A 12,756-nucleotide genomic window follows, 5' to 3' on the forward strand; every position below is an offset into this window, starting at 1 on the left:
AGTAAAAGTGCATGCAACTTTGGTGGTCTATTTTTGTTAATCTGTACTAAAAAAAAAAAAAAAAAAAAAAAAAAAGGGAAGATACAGCTGTAATGCTGTTCTAGAGTATTTAACCTTATTTGAGTGTCTAGAATACCCCTTTTTCTTGATGTATACTTTTTAGGAGTAGGTTTACACAAGTAAAAGGGATGAGGATAAATCATGATAAATTATACACTGAATTTGAAAAATGTGGGAAGGAAGCCAGGCATGGTGGCTCATGCCTACGATCCCAGCACTTTGGGAGGCCAAGGTGAGAGGACTGCTTGAACCCAGGAATTCGAGACCAGCCTGGGCAACATGGAAAAACCCTGTCTCTGGAAAAACAAAAAAAAGAAAAAACACAGAGACTAGCTGGGTATAATGGTGCACGTCTGCGGTCCCAGCTACTTCAGAGGCTAAGATGGGAGGATCTCTTGAGCCAAGGGCAGAGGTTGCAGTGAGCTGAGATGGTGCCACTGCATTCCAGCCTGGGCTACAGAGTGAGATTTTGGCTCAAAAAATAAAAAAAATAAAGTGGGAAGGAACAGTTTGGATAATTGAAGCTCAAATCCAGATTGTTACAAAATTACACTTGTCTTTAGATCTAGAGAAAGAATATCCTTTTAAAATGCATACTAATTTTAAAAGAATTTTTAAAGACTGAATCGAAGTGCATAAAGAGGCTTGAAAAATGTATCCTACAGATTGATTTTGAGGTTCATAAGGTTTTAGAAAATGTCTCCAGTTGAGTGGGAGCAGGGGATTGGATGATATTTGGCTGAGAGCACAGCTCTATGACTCAACTAATGAGACTTTGAGATAAGGCTCTACCACTCACCAGATAAATGACCTCCAGCAAGATTATTTCACTTTTCTGAGTTTAGGTTTTCTCACCTGCAGAATGGGATAATTAGCACCTAATTCAGAGGTTTTTGTGAAGATTAAATGGATGATATTTTAAAGCACTTAAGTATGACTGCTATGGTTCTTGGAACATAATTCTAGATCTGGACACCTGGCATCTTATCAGCTACCATCAATTCTTATACTGTGGATTTAAAAATAACAGACTTGTAACTGCCTAGATGGGACCAATATTTATCTGTCATTTATTAAATGACAGAGGGGTTAAGGCGTAAAGGCACAGGATAGTTAGAATATGAATTAGTTGATCCTTCTTTGCTTCTCTGGCTATTGCCACCTTAGTTGAGGTAGTTAGAGGGTTTTCCCAGAAATGCCCAGCAAAGAATGAATGTTGCTGTGGGTTCATAGCAACAGTTTTGGATTTGATACCTAAGAACCTGATGCAAGTACTGCTTTCAGAACATTCCTGCTAAACCATGAATATGGAAAATACACCCAACTTCTCTGAGCTTTAAATTTCTTTTGTATGACATAGAAAACCAAATTTCCTAACTCTTGGGCTTGAAAGGGTTGCCTGAAACAAAGTGTGCAAATGTCTTTTATAGCCTTGAAATGTAAATGGTTAGTATTTGCTTTTGTCCTACAGGACTATTTTCTTTAGTCAGGCATGAGAAAGAGTAAAAAAAAAGATGCAAAGATGACTTGGCCGGGCGCGGTGGCTCAAGCCTGTAATCCCAGCACTTTGGGAGGCCGAGGCGGGGGGATCACGAGGTCAAGAGACGGAGACCATCCTGGTCAACGTGGTGAAACCCCGTCTCTACTAAAAATATAAAAAATTAGCTGGGCACGGTGGCGCGTGCCTGTAATCCCAGCTACTCAGGAGGCTGAGGCAGGAGAATTGCCTGAACCCAGGAGGCGGAGGTTGCGGTGAGCCGAGATCCCGCCATTGCGCTCCAGCCTGGGTAACAAGAGTGAAACTCCGTCTCAAAAAAAAAAAAGATGACTTGGAGCTCAAATGTAAAGATAACGTCCAGCACAACCAATTCTATATCACTTAACAAATGTTTACTTGACATCTATCCTTTTCCAGATACACTAGATGTAGGGGCTAAAAACAAAAGAAACACACACACACATAGTGCCCAGCTTCTTGGAAGTTATGTTCTAGCTAGGAAGACAAACACCAACATGCACTGTGATTCACATGTGATGTGGGGTTTCGCACAGTATTTTGGAGATCAATGGGGCAGTAGTGTGGAGAGGGAGAACAGAAAGACATCCTAATCGAACAAAGTATTTTTTAGCTGGAGATAAGTAGCCAGGAGATGCTGTAGACATAAAAACCGTCAGTCAAAGCCAGGTGATTCCCCATTTGCTTTCCTGAACTTTGTTGTATACTCAATTCAACAATTCCATGGACGTTTCCCCATGTTTCGCAACTAAGGTGTTATCTCTAAAAATATTACATAAGATTTCAAAACCTAACTAGGAGAAAGGCGTTTACCTGCTATAGCTCCAGAAATATTATCAACAGAGATGGTACACACACAAACCCTGGTCTTCAGTCGCAGCCCATGACCACGTGCTTCCAATTGGTCAGAACTGCTGCTTAGATGTAACCATTACTCAAACGGATGTAGTGGATCAGGAAATCCTTGTTTAACTTAGGATATTACAGATAGTGTGCTGCAGTTTGAAACCCCATGTATAGGAAGGTCATGCTGAGAATTTTGTTTCGAGGGGGAAAAATGAAACCAAATTTATAGTAACTCCTGTGTCAAAACTGAACACTATTCTGCCCATTTAATACTTTAGATTAGAAAAAACAAAGACTAGACCAACAGAAGTTCATTACATAATTCTAATCCTAATAGTACTTTTAAAATGTCTCTAATATAAACAAATAACAACTAATAAAATTGGTTTACTACTAATGAAATAATTAGCAATATTTCATAATTATAAACAGCAGTTGGATATCTATGAAGAATAATGGATGTGTAAGATTTAAAAATATACACTACACACATTTTAGAAATTATTATTTTACATTTATTAATGCTTCTATTTAGTGAATTTTATATCCTTCATCTTAAATATAATTACATAGAACTAATAAAATTAAATATGAAACAGCCTATTGAGAAATGCTCTCTTTTTAGTTTTAATAGTTAGAAGACAGAAAATATATTCCTAGACCCCCTTTTTTAATTGATGCAGTCTATTTACATGCTCCAAAGACCTAATGATGCATTAAGAATTCTTCATTTTTGTTGGTTTGATTTTCTATTGAGCAATCCTCCTGAGAGTAATAGAATAAAGTAGGGAGGGAAAAGATTGAGAACTGTCCGAGACTGGCTACAGTTATGGAAATAGGCAAGTGATGGAAAATAATTCAGGTTATTTTCATTTTTGTTTTTTATCAGAGATTCATTGTCTTTAGATATAAAACATATAAACTATTCCATTATAAATTCAAAGCTATAGTTAGATCAGCACATTAAAAACTACTTCAAAATGGAATTATTTTATCATTTTGATTTCTTTATTTCCTTTATAGAAAAATAAATGCCAATTGGGCTGAAAATTATAGAGGATTATCTTCTCTCCTCATAAAGGTTAGTAATATGAATATTATTTTGTGAGGAATTTGATTTGGGGGTTGAGGGAGTGATCTTATTAGCACAAGACTCCCTTGGCCAATAATCTCATAACTATGGGATATATATTAAATCATTTTCTATTTATATACTTTGGCAGGCCATTATTCATTGTTATTGTGGAGATTTTGTTAAGTAATAGTTCTCTTGAGAAATCATGGGTACTTTTTCGAGGTCACAATTTCCTATGAGCGTAAAGAGTAGGCCATATATCCTCTCTTCAGTTCAGAGACCACTCTATACCCATTTTCTCTAACACATACTTTATTTGTAAGGTTTCTGACACTCCTTTCTTCCGAGAATTTAAGAGTGATATATCACTCTTTATTTTGTGAAGTAAAATTGATTAGAGGAAACGATAAACATAATTCTCTAAGCATGAAACCCAATATATTTTGAATACTTGGCTGGGCTGCTAACCATAGTCACATGTTCATTCTCTGGAGACTGCTGGGCTGAGCCCGGGGCTCCTGGTAAACAGTCCTCACAGTACTTCTTCTCAGAGTGGAAGGAATCTCACCTTTGGCCTTTATTATTATTACTTCCTTTGCTCTGCCATGACAGAAATGCATCACCTTCTTGATACTGATACCTGTTCACTGCTATCAGGTCATTACCGGGAAGAGAAAACCAGCTAATACTGTATTTTTTTTAAACATTCACCTAGAGGTTTTAATGATAACCATGCTTTTAAGAATTGGATTAATTTGAGGATTACTGCTAGCAGAGACTTCCATATTAGGTTTTACTGAGTGTCAAGGGACCGTGTGATGGCAGCTCCCAGTTCAAAATCTGTGGTGCTTCAAACCATCTCTTGCAGACAGGAGGCAACTTAAATGGATGAAGAGACCCCTTAGGGAAGTAGATAACACATGGATTTTAAAAGACAAGGAGACTTAATTTCATATCTTATCTTTAATACTTACTAGCTGTGAGACCTCAGAAAAGTTACTTCATTTCTCTGAATTCACATTTTCTCAACTGTAAAAGAGATTAACAATACCTACCTGTGGGAATTAGTTGAGTTTACATAGACAAAGTACCTGGCATATTGTGGGCCCATTTTAAAGTGAGTTCCATACACTCATTTCCCTCGTGGGCACATATGGATTTGAATCAAATGTATATCTCCTGTCAGCCCACACAACATCAAACTAATAGATCAGCAAGAAGGTGAGACGAGCCTGTTACTGCTCTAACTACGGTCCCTGAGTAGCAGCATCAGCATCATTTGGGAGCCCATTAGAAATGCAGAATCTAGGGCTCAACCCCAGACCTGCTCAATCAAAATCTGCAATTTAACAAGATACTCGGGTGATTCGTGTGCACAGCCAAGGTTGAGAAGCACTGACATAGACCATGACATTTATCCTATGACAAAGCTGATTAGCTGTGCTGTTGGCTGTCCACTCCTTTTCACCATTCTACTGTTTTTGGTGATTTGAGGGTACACACACACACACACACACACACGTATTCTCTCAGCACTGGTACCTTGGTTAATGCATGCTCACTTGCACACACATCAATGGAACATCCCTCAGCCTAGGGCTTGGCACAACTAGATCCTCAATAAATGTTTATTGAGTGAAATAAAACAGCCAACAGTCAGACAAGCAGACTCTCCCATCTGTTCTGCAGATGCACAGCAGCCCTAGAAGGGCCTGGAGAGAGATAGATGTGCTTGAGGTCTTTGCCAGGAGGCATTACCCTTGCCCAGTGGGGAGGAGGGGTTTGCTCTCTGCTGTTCTTGCCAGGAGATCTGCTGAGGTTCTGAAAGCTGTCACATGTGTGTAGCCAGAACAAAGGCCTGGGAGCACTCTTTCTTCTCTCTTTTCCCTGCCTGGCAAGGCTGGTGCCACAGTGCTTTGGAGCTGTTTTCTCTTGGTGATAGTCTTTCTTGCTCATAAGGGGCAAAGAGTAGGTACAAGGGCACTGCACCAGGACTATAATGTTCCCACATCTGCAACTAACCTGTTAATGTCTCAAAATCTCTATTGGTTTCAAATTTCCAAATTGTTGGTTCCCAGGGTGGGACAGGATGTGGTTGCAGTGGGAAAAATCTGGGGAGCAGATATTACCCAGAGAAAGATGAAATTGCTGGAGAGAATGTGCTGCTTTGAGGACTGTGAGAAACGACACTACAGGCCCTTAGTGATTTGGGAAATGAATTGTGCTGCATGACCTTGGGCAAATCAAACATGGCACTTCTTCAATCTATAAAACTGGGATAAATATATCTAAATATAATTTTATCAACTTAGAGTAAATTTCAGTGAAGTTCATACCAATGTCCTCTGGACCCTCACAACCTGGAACCTGCTTCCCCAGGGAATTAGCACTCTAACACGCCTCTTTCTCCTGCTCCCTATGTCTGTCTTGGTAAAATTGTCAAGTCAGGAGCCATCCCACCTCACTTTACAGCTCTTCTATGGTCTTGGAAATCTGGCGAAATCATAATGACCAACCTCTTCCTCTTCAGCAAACTCTTCTATCCTTCCTGCAAAAATTGTTCTTCCTATTCTATCCAACAATAAAAACTGTCATTTACCCACCATGGCTAATCCTATACAGGAGTTAGGAAAACAATCAGATTAACATCCGTATAAGAATAAAATATCCCCAATCTATTAAGGATATTTTTCTGTTCTAACCTAGATGGAATCATTATTCATGGGAATTTGCAATAGAAGTAACATATTTAAAATAGCAGAAAGCAGATTTTTAGATAAAGGGGACGTTGATCAATAGTTTGGCTAATACTAGCTATGGTATCAGGTAAGTAGCCAATTTCAGTGGCTTAATAAAGTTAAATTTGATGTAATATGTAGAAAGCAATACAATAATGGTATACCTGGACTAGGGAGGAGCAGTAGATAAGGATCATACCACACAGTCATTCAGGGACACAGGATAACAAAGGCCCGGCTGTCTTCCAGGTGTGGTTTCCTAGGTTGCTCCGGGTATTGACATACATTTGGCAGATGGAGCAAGAGAGAGAGAATCATGCATGGGAGATTTTGATGGGGCATGATTTCTCACATTCCATTGTCTATATCTGAATCCTAGGGCCATGTTTTACTGTAAAGGAGGCTGAGAAATGTAACCTATCCATGTGCCAGATTTAGCGATCATCTATCAGTCATTGCTGCACTCCTGTACAGGTGGGAACAGCCATGTTTCTTTTTTCTGTTTCTCCTGCAGCTCCTTGGAAAAGTTTGACATTCCCTCCCTCACTTGAGAGTCAGTTCTCTGCAGCAGATAGCCCCCCTCCACCCACCTGAAGAACAAGAATAGAATCTTGGCATGGCACATTTTAACAGTTGCCAACAATTAATCCAGATTCGATTTCCTGTGTCTCACAAGGTTGTTGTGAGAGTTAATGAATTATTTGGGGTGATTATCGTCCCTTTGATCATTGTCTTTATCCTGTGCTTTTACAGTTTACACTGTGCAGGCACAGACTTAATACCTCTGCGAGAGGCAGAGTGCTTATAATTATTCCACTTACTACAGGATGAGCTGAGATGCACACAGGTTAAAAGGCATTCTCCAGTGCAACAGGCTCACTCCTGTATGCAACATATAATTATTCCACTTACTGCAGGATGAGCTGAGATGCACACAGGTTAAAAGGCATTCTCCAGTGCAACAGGGACACTCCTGTATGCAACATTCTATTATTACAATATTTTTTAAGGTGGAACTTTCTGGAAAAAAAAAGGTAAGACAAAAATGGTGGTTTAACATCTTTTTTTATTAATGTGCTGGCTCTGCAATCTGCCTGCTGGGTGACCTTGGGAAAGTTAATTAGCTACTCTGTGTCTCGAATTCCTTATCCTATGGGATAATCATAGTAGCTACCTCCTGGGTTATTGTGTGGATTAAATAAGATAAGAAATATTAAGTATTTAAGACAATATCTGGCACTTAACATATGCTTCATAAAAGTTATTACTATTCTTTAGAAAAATTCCAGGAGAACTAGCATCCAGTTCAAGGACTTCAAAGAAGAAAATAACAGGATATGTGGCCTTATGTTATTGGCAAAAGTGAAGTAGAGGTAGAAAATGTGACATCAGCATTATCTATTTGCAGAAGGGAATATGCTGTTCCCTAGTAAGCTAATCTGGCAGGAATCAAACCTTCTTATGTGGTATGGCCAACAAATTGCAGGAACTGTAGTAGAGGGCAGGGTTCCGAAGTACATCTGCCTAGTATGCAGGCTACTGGCACTGGCTGTGTCCAGATGTCCTTAGTCTAAGAGCAGTGGTTTCCCCTGAGTGGCTGCTTCCCTGGAGAGAACAGAAGTCCTTATGTTCCTTGAGCCAGGGCAAATGCTCCTTCATTGCCAATGAGAGCACTTTCTGTTCTTGGTGTTGAAGGTAACTTGCTTTATTAACAATGAATCTGTGTAGCTGTGTGGCTATGAACTTCCACCTATTCTATGGCCAAAATTGGAAAAAAAATAAAAAAGGAAGAGCAGAGCATGAAATGCAAATTTGCTCAATGAGAACATGGAGTAGTTGTATTTATACACAGGATGCAGATTCAGCAAATTCATAAGACTGTCTTCCTTATCAATGCTTTTCAAAGGTTACTGTGCAAATGAATCACCAGGAGATTTTGGTAAAATAGAGATCCTGACTCAGCAGCTCTGGGGTGATGCCTGAGATTCTGCATTTCCAAAATCTTTCCTGTGTTTTGGATGCTGCTGATCTGGGACGACATTGAATCAGATAGTCAGAGGGTGGGACCCAGCTGTCTGTGCTTTATAAGCCCTGCAAGTGTTTTTGACATAGCTAAAGTCTGAGAACCATTGCTCAAGAGCAGCTGTCCTTGGCTTTGAAAGGTGTGGTGATAATGCAACCAATCACACAGAATGACTCTAGGCCCCTGAAGAATGTCTCCTGGTCTTTTGTTCTGGTCAGTTTCAAATGCATTCCTTGGACTGTTATATCCTAGAATGGAAGACTGAATGTGGAGGAAGATTGTTCTTCAAAGTCTAAGTTTTCCATATGAATTCTTCCATCTTGTTCTATTTTCCTTATCTGAAGACTACATAAAACCAGATGTGACTTTAAAGTAAACCGTAAGCCATGGGAAATTGTTTTGGGGTACAACAATCCCTAAGTGGCTCTTGAGTCTCAAGTCTTCCATTTGAGAACTTCCTTTGGTTGTGGAATTGGGATTAAAGTAGGATGACCAACTATCTGGATGTGTCTGAGACCAAGAGGTTTCTCACACTACATGGGACTTGTGGTGCTTACACCAGGCCCTAGGTGGTTGGTCACCATAATTGTAGGCCATTGCTGCTCCAGCTTTAAAATGTGAATCACTTGCACATCTTGTTAAAATACAAGCTGATTCAGTACGTCTAGTTTGGAGCTGGAGAATCTGGATTTTCAACAAATCCCCAAGTGATGTTGCACTTCTTGGCTATGGACCATACTTTGAGTAGCAAGGCAGTAGAGCTGGCCTATGTGCAGAAGGACCGGGGCGCCCCATAGTCACTTAAACTGCATGTGGACTACTCAGCCCTGAGATACTTAGAGAACATTTGAGGGCCACACTCAATGCTTTCAGGATTAAGGGTTTTGCTTTCATATATAAAGGATTAATACATCTCCACTCCTCTGAGCTATAAGACATTAAAATTTTTTTTGAGACGGTCTTGCTTGGTTGCCCAGGCTGGAGTGCAGTGGCACAATCTTGGCTCATTGCAACCTCTACCTCCTGGGCTCAAAGGATCCTCCCACCTCAACCTCCCAAGTAGCTGGGACCACAGGCATGTGCCACCATACTCGGCTAATGTTTGTATTTTTGGTAGAGATAGGGTTTTGCCATGTCACCCAGACTGGTCTTGAACTCCTGGGCTTAAGTGCCTTCCTCAGCCTCCCAAAGTGCTGTGATTACAGATATGAGCCATCATGCCCAGCCCTGTAAGACTTTAAACACATCAAATCTAGATACGGTCTCTCTTTCTTTTTAACTGTTTTTTAAAATACAAAGATAGGTGACTGTCGTTGAGTCATGACCGTTCTTAAGCATATTGACGTCTCAGTTCCTAAGTACTGCTTAATGCTTTTCCTTGTTTGGGATGAGCATCTCTAAGCAGCCTGGGATGTATTTATCATTTTGGCCTTGTCTCTGCCTCAGGAAGGGTCCTTCTGTCCTTCAGCTTACACCTGTGGTGGACGGCAAGGTCTTTTGCTGTTTGCAATGCTTCTCATAAAGCATAATGAGTTTTGCTTTATCCATATCTCCTTTTACTAATTGCAACATAGCAACAGATTCTATATCCCATCTGTTTCCATGATTGATTGTTTTTTAATTCACAACGTCCTAGAGGGTTACTTAAGGGAAAATTCAGGCCTCAGTGTGACCTTGCAGACCATCATAAACTGTGTTTATATCTAGGTATGACTGTCTATGCCTTATGGCCACCCAAAGAAGAAATATTTTATTTGTTGTTGATTATGGATTTCTCCTTACTACTCAATTTGGACAGGCTTGCACTAAATTTTGGTGTCTTGCAACATTTACCTGTCTGCTTACGCTTCCTTAACCAGCTGTTCTGGCTACAGTAGTCCACTATTACCCACAGAGAATACTTTCCAAGGCCCCCAGTGGATGCCTGGAATGGAGAATAGTTCCAAACTCTATATAAACTGTATTTTCCTATACATACATGATAAAGTTTAGGATGATGTTTAATTTATAAACTAAACACAGTAAGAGATCAGTAAAACTAAACAATTATAACAATATACTGTAAAAAAAGGTTAAGTAAATGTAATCTCTCTCAAAATGTGGTATTGTACTACATACCTATTTTCAGACCACAGTTGCCCCACAGTGACGGAAACTGCAGATAATTGGGGAACTGCTGTATAACCACATGTGTGCTCATGGACAAAGTGAGAATGGTTGTGCCTGTGGCAGAGCTTTGTAATGTCTCTCAAGAAGCTGCTGGCTCCAGTTATGCTCGCTCATTATGTTCTATAAAGTCACTAAGATCGCTGCCTTAGCAAATACTGTTTCTAGGGGAAATACAGGGTTAGGTTCCTGTGAAGCTCTGGTTACAAGAATTCCATCAATTGAGCAATATGTAACCTGGTTTTATGTGTACTTCTGTTTAAAGACACCTTATCTAATATACATGGGCTCATTAACATTGAGCTCACAGCCAATAGGGTTGTAACTCACACCTGAAAGAAGCTTCTCAAATAGATGTATTTTCTCCGTAAAGCACATCACAGCATTCCTGAGCGTAGACCCACTAAACAACACTTCAGCATGTGCTTGCAGGCCATTTTGAAGAGTGAAATCACCAACACATAGCACAGAATATATGAAAATTGTGGCACTAAAAAGACCAGCAAAAAAATCCCACAGTTGTTTATAGTATGTGAGCTGAAACAAAAAGGCAGAGTGTTGCCTTGTCTGGCCTGAGTTGACCTGCACCTTGGGCCACTCAAATATTTCATGGCTTTGCTCCTGTTCTCGAATGACTGTGAAAGGGCTTCAAGTATCATTTTGGGGGGCTACAAATAAATTTTAGTGAGTATGCAAATCCACTAATGAGTAGGATTGACTACATATTGTTATTCAACCGTCCTCTTGACAGCTGGCCTTGCTTACTTTATGAAAGAATAAGAATTCATTGACTCAGCTGGCATGGTGGCTCATGCCTATAATCCAAGTGCTTTGGGAGGCAGAGGCAGGTGGATCACGAGGTCAGGAGTTCAAGACCTGCCTGGCCAAGATGGTGAAACTCTGTCTCTACTAAAAACTGCAAAAATTAGCTGGGCAAAGTGGCAGGCTCCTGTAATCCCAGCTACTGGGGAGGCTGAGGCAGGGGAATTGCTTGAACCCAGGTGGCAGAGGTTGAGATTGTGCCATTGCACTCCAGCCTGGATGACAGAGTGAGACTCCATCTAAAAACAAAAACAAAAACAATGCATTGACTCCTCTCACTCAAAGAGTCAAAGATATTTGCCTTCAGCCATTTAAAAAAATTGCAGAATCATGTTGACAGAGGTATGCCTCACATCTAAATGAAGGCATAGCACCACCTTAGCCACACCTTCGCCTGTTGTTCATCAGAGCCACTCCTTTGTGAACGAGCATGGCAGCAGGCTTTCGTGGATATGATATGCAAGGCACTGAGGTCAGTGGACAGATTCTTGTGTCGCAGGAGCTTGCAGTCTGTCTGAGAAAGGCTCAAATACAACATAATAAACATTAAGTGCCTAATGGATGGAGCAATAGGTGTTAGAGAATTTCAAACCCACCAAGGGTTGATCAATAGGGTTGTTTAATAGGGAGTGGTCAGCATTTGTCTCCCTTTAGATGTCACATCTATCTTCTTTACCAAGGTGTCAATGCCTAACATATAATAGGGTCTCAAAGAGTGTTTCTCAGTGACCATGGAGGTACTTCAGATGGTATCTCAGACATTATTTAGATAGTTTTCACATCCTGCCTGCTAAATTTCCATGAGATATTTAGCAAGTGAAATTATGCTTCTTAAGTCAATTGATGATGTCCTAGGACTTACACACTTTAGCTTTGATACTTTCCCCTCAACATTATAAAAATGTTCAGACAGGTTAAAATAACTGTACAGGGAATATCTATATACCCATTATCTACATCTACAAATAATGTTTACTACCCTTGCTTTATCACATACCCATCTACCCATTCAGGATTCATCTTATATCTTGGGTGCCTTTCAAACTAAACTGAAGACATCAGTACATTTCTCCCTCTATATTTTGGTATGTATAACACTAATTAGAGTTTTGCTTGGGGCATGGCTTCTTGTTTGGGTAACAATTTCTTTATTTGTAAATCTATGGAATTGAAGTAAAAGATGTCAAATATCCCTTGCAGGTGGAATTTCTGTGGTTTTGCCTTTGATACTTGGCTTAGTGTAGAGTTAGGGTGGTGGATGAGTTAAGAATAACTTCGCAGTTTTGAAACTTGGACTAAGGAAGTTTTATTGGCCCACAGTTGCCTTTGTTTTGTGCTGGTATAACAATTAATACTGGAGACTGGGTAATTTTTAAAGCACAGAAATTTCTCGCAGTTCCGAAGGCTAGGACATTTGAGATCCAGATGATGGCATCTGATAAAGGCCTCCTTTTGTGTCCTTACCTGGACGAAGGCTGAAGGGCAAGAGAGTGGATCCACTCCTCCAAGT

The 12,756-nt window shown here is 40.1% G+C and overlaps 1 protein-coding gene across 5 annotated transcripts in view; it reads left to right on the top strand.

The window, feature by feature from the left end:
- RARB (retinoic acid receptor beta) overlaps nucleotides 1–12,756 on the top strand; it is a 782,655-nt gene that overhangs the window by 10,797 nt on the left and 759,102 nt on the right. The window contains exon 2 of one of the 5 annotated variants that reach the window (XM_035278907.3): nucleotides 3,446–3,503. The exons of the other annotated variants lie outside the window; for them this stretch is intronic. The gene's annotated coding sequence lies outside the window, so the exon portion shown is untranslated. The remainder of the gene's footprint in view (nucleotides 1–3,445; nucleotides 3,504–12,756) is intronic. 5 annotated transcript variants of the gene reach the window in all.

The sequence above is a fragment of the Callithrix jacchus genome, chromosome 17, assembly GCF_049354715.1.
Source record: "Callithrix jacchus isolate 240 chromosome 17, calJac240_pri, whole genome shotgun sequence".
NCBI classification, from domain to species: domain Eukaryota; kingdom Metazoa; phylum Chordata; class Mammalia; order Primates; family Cebidae; genus Callithrix; species Callithrix jacchus.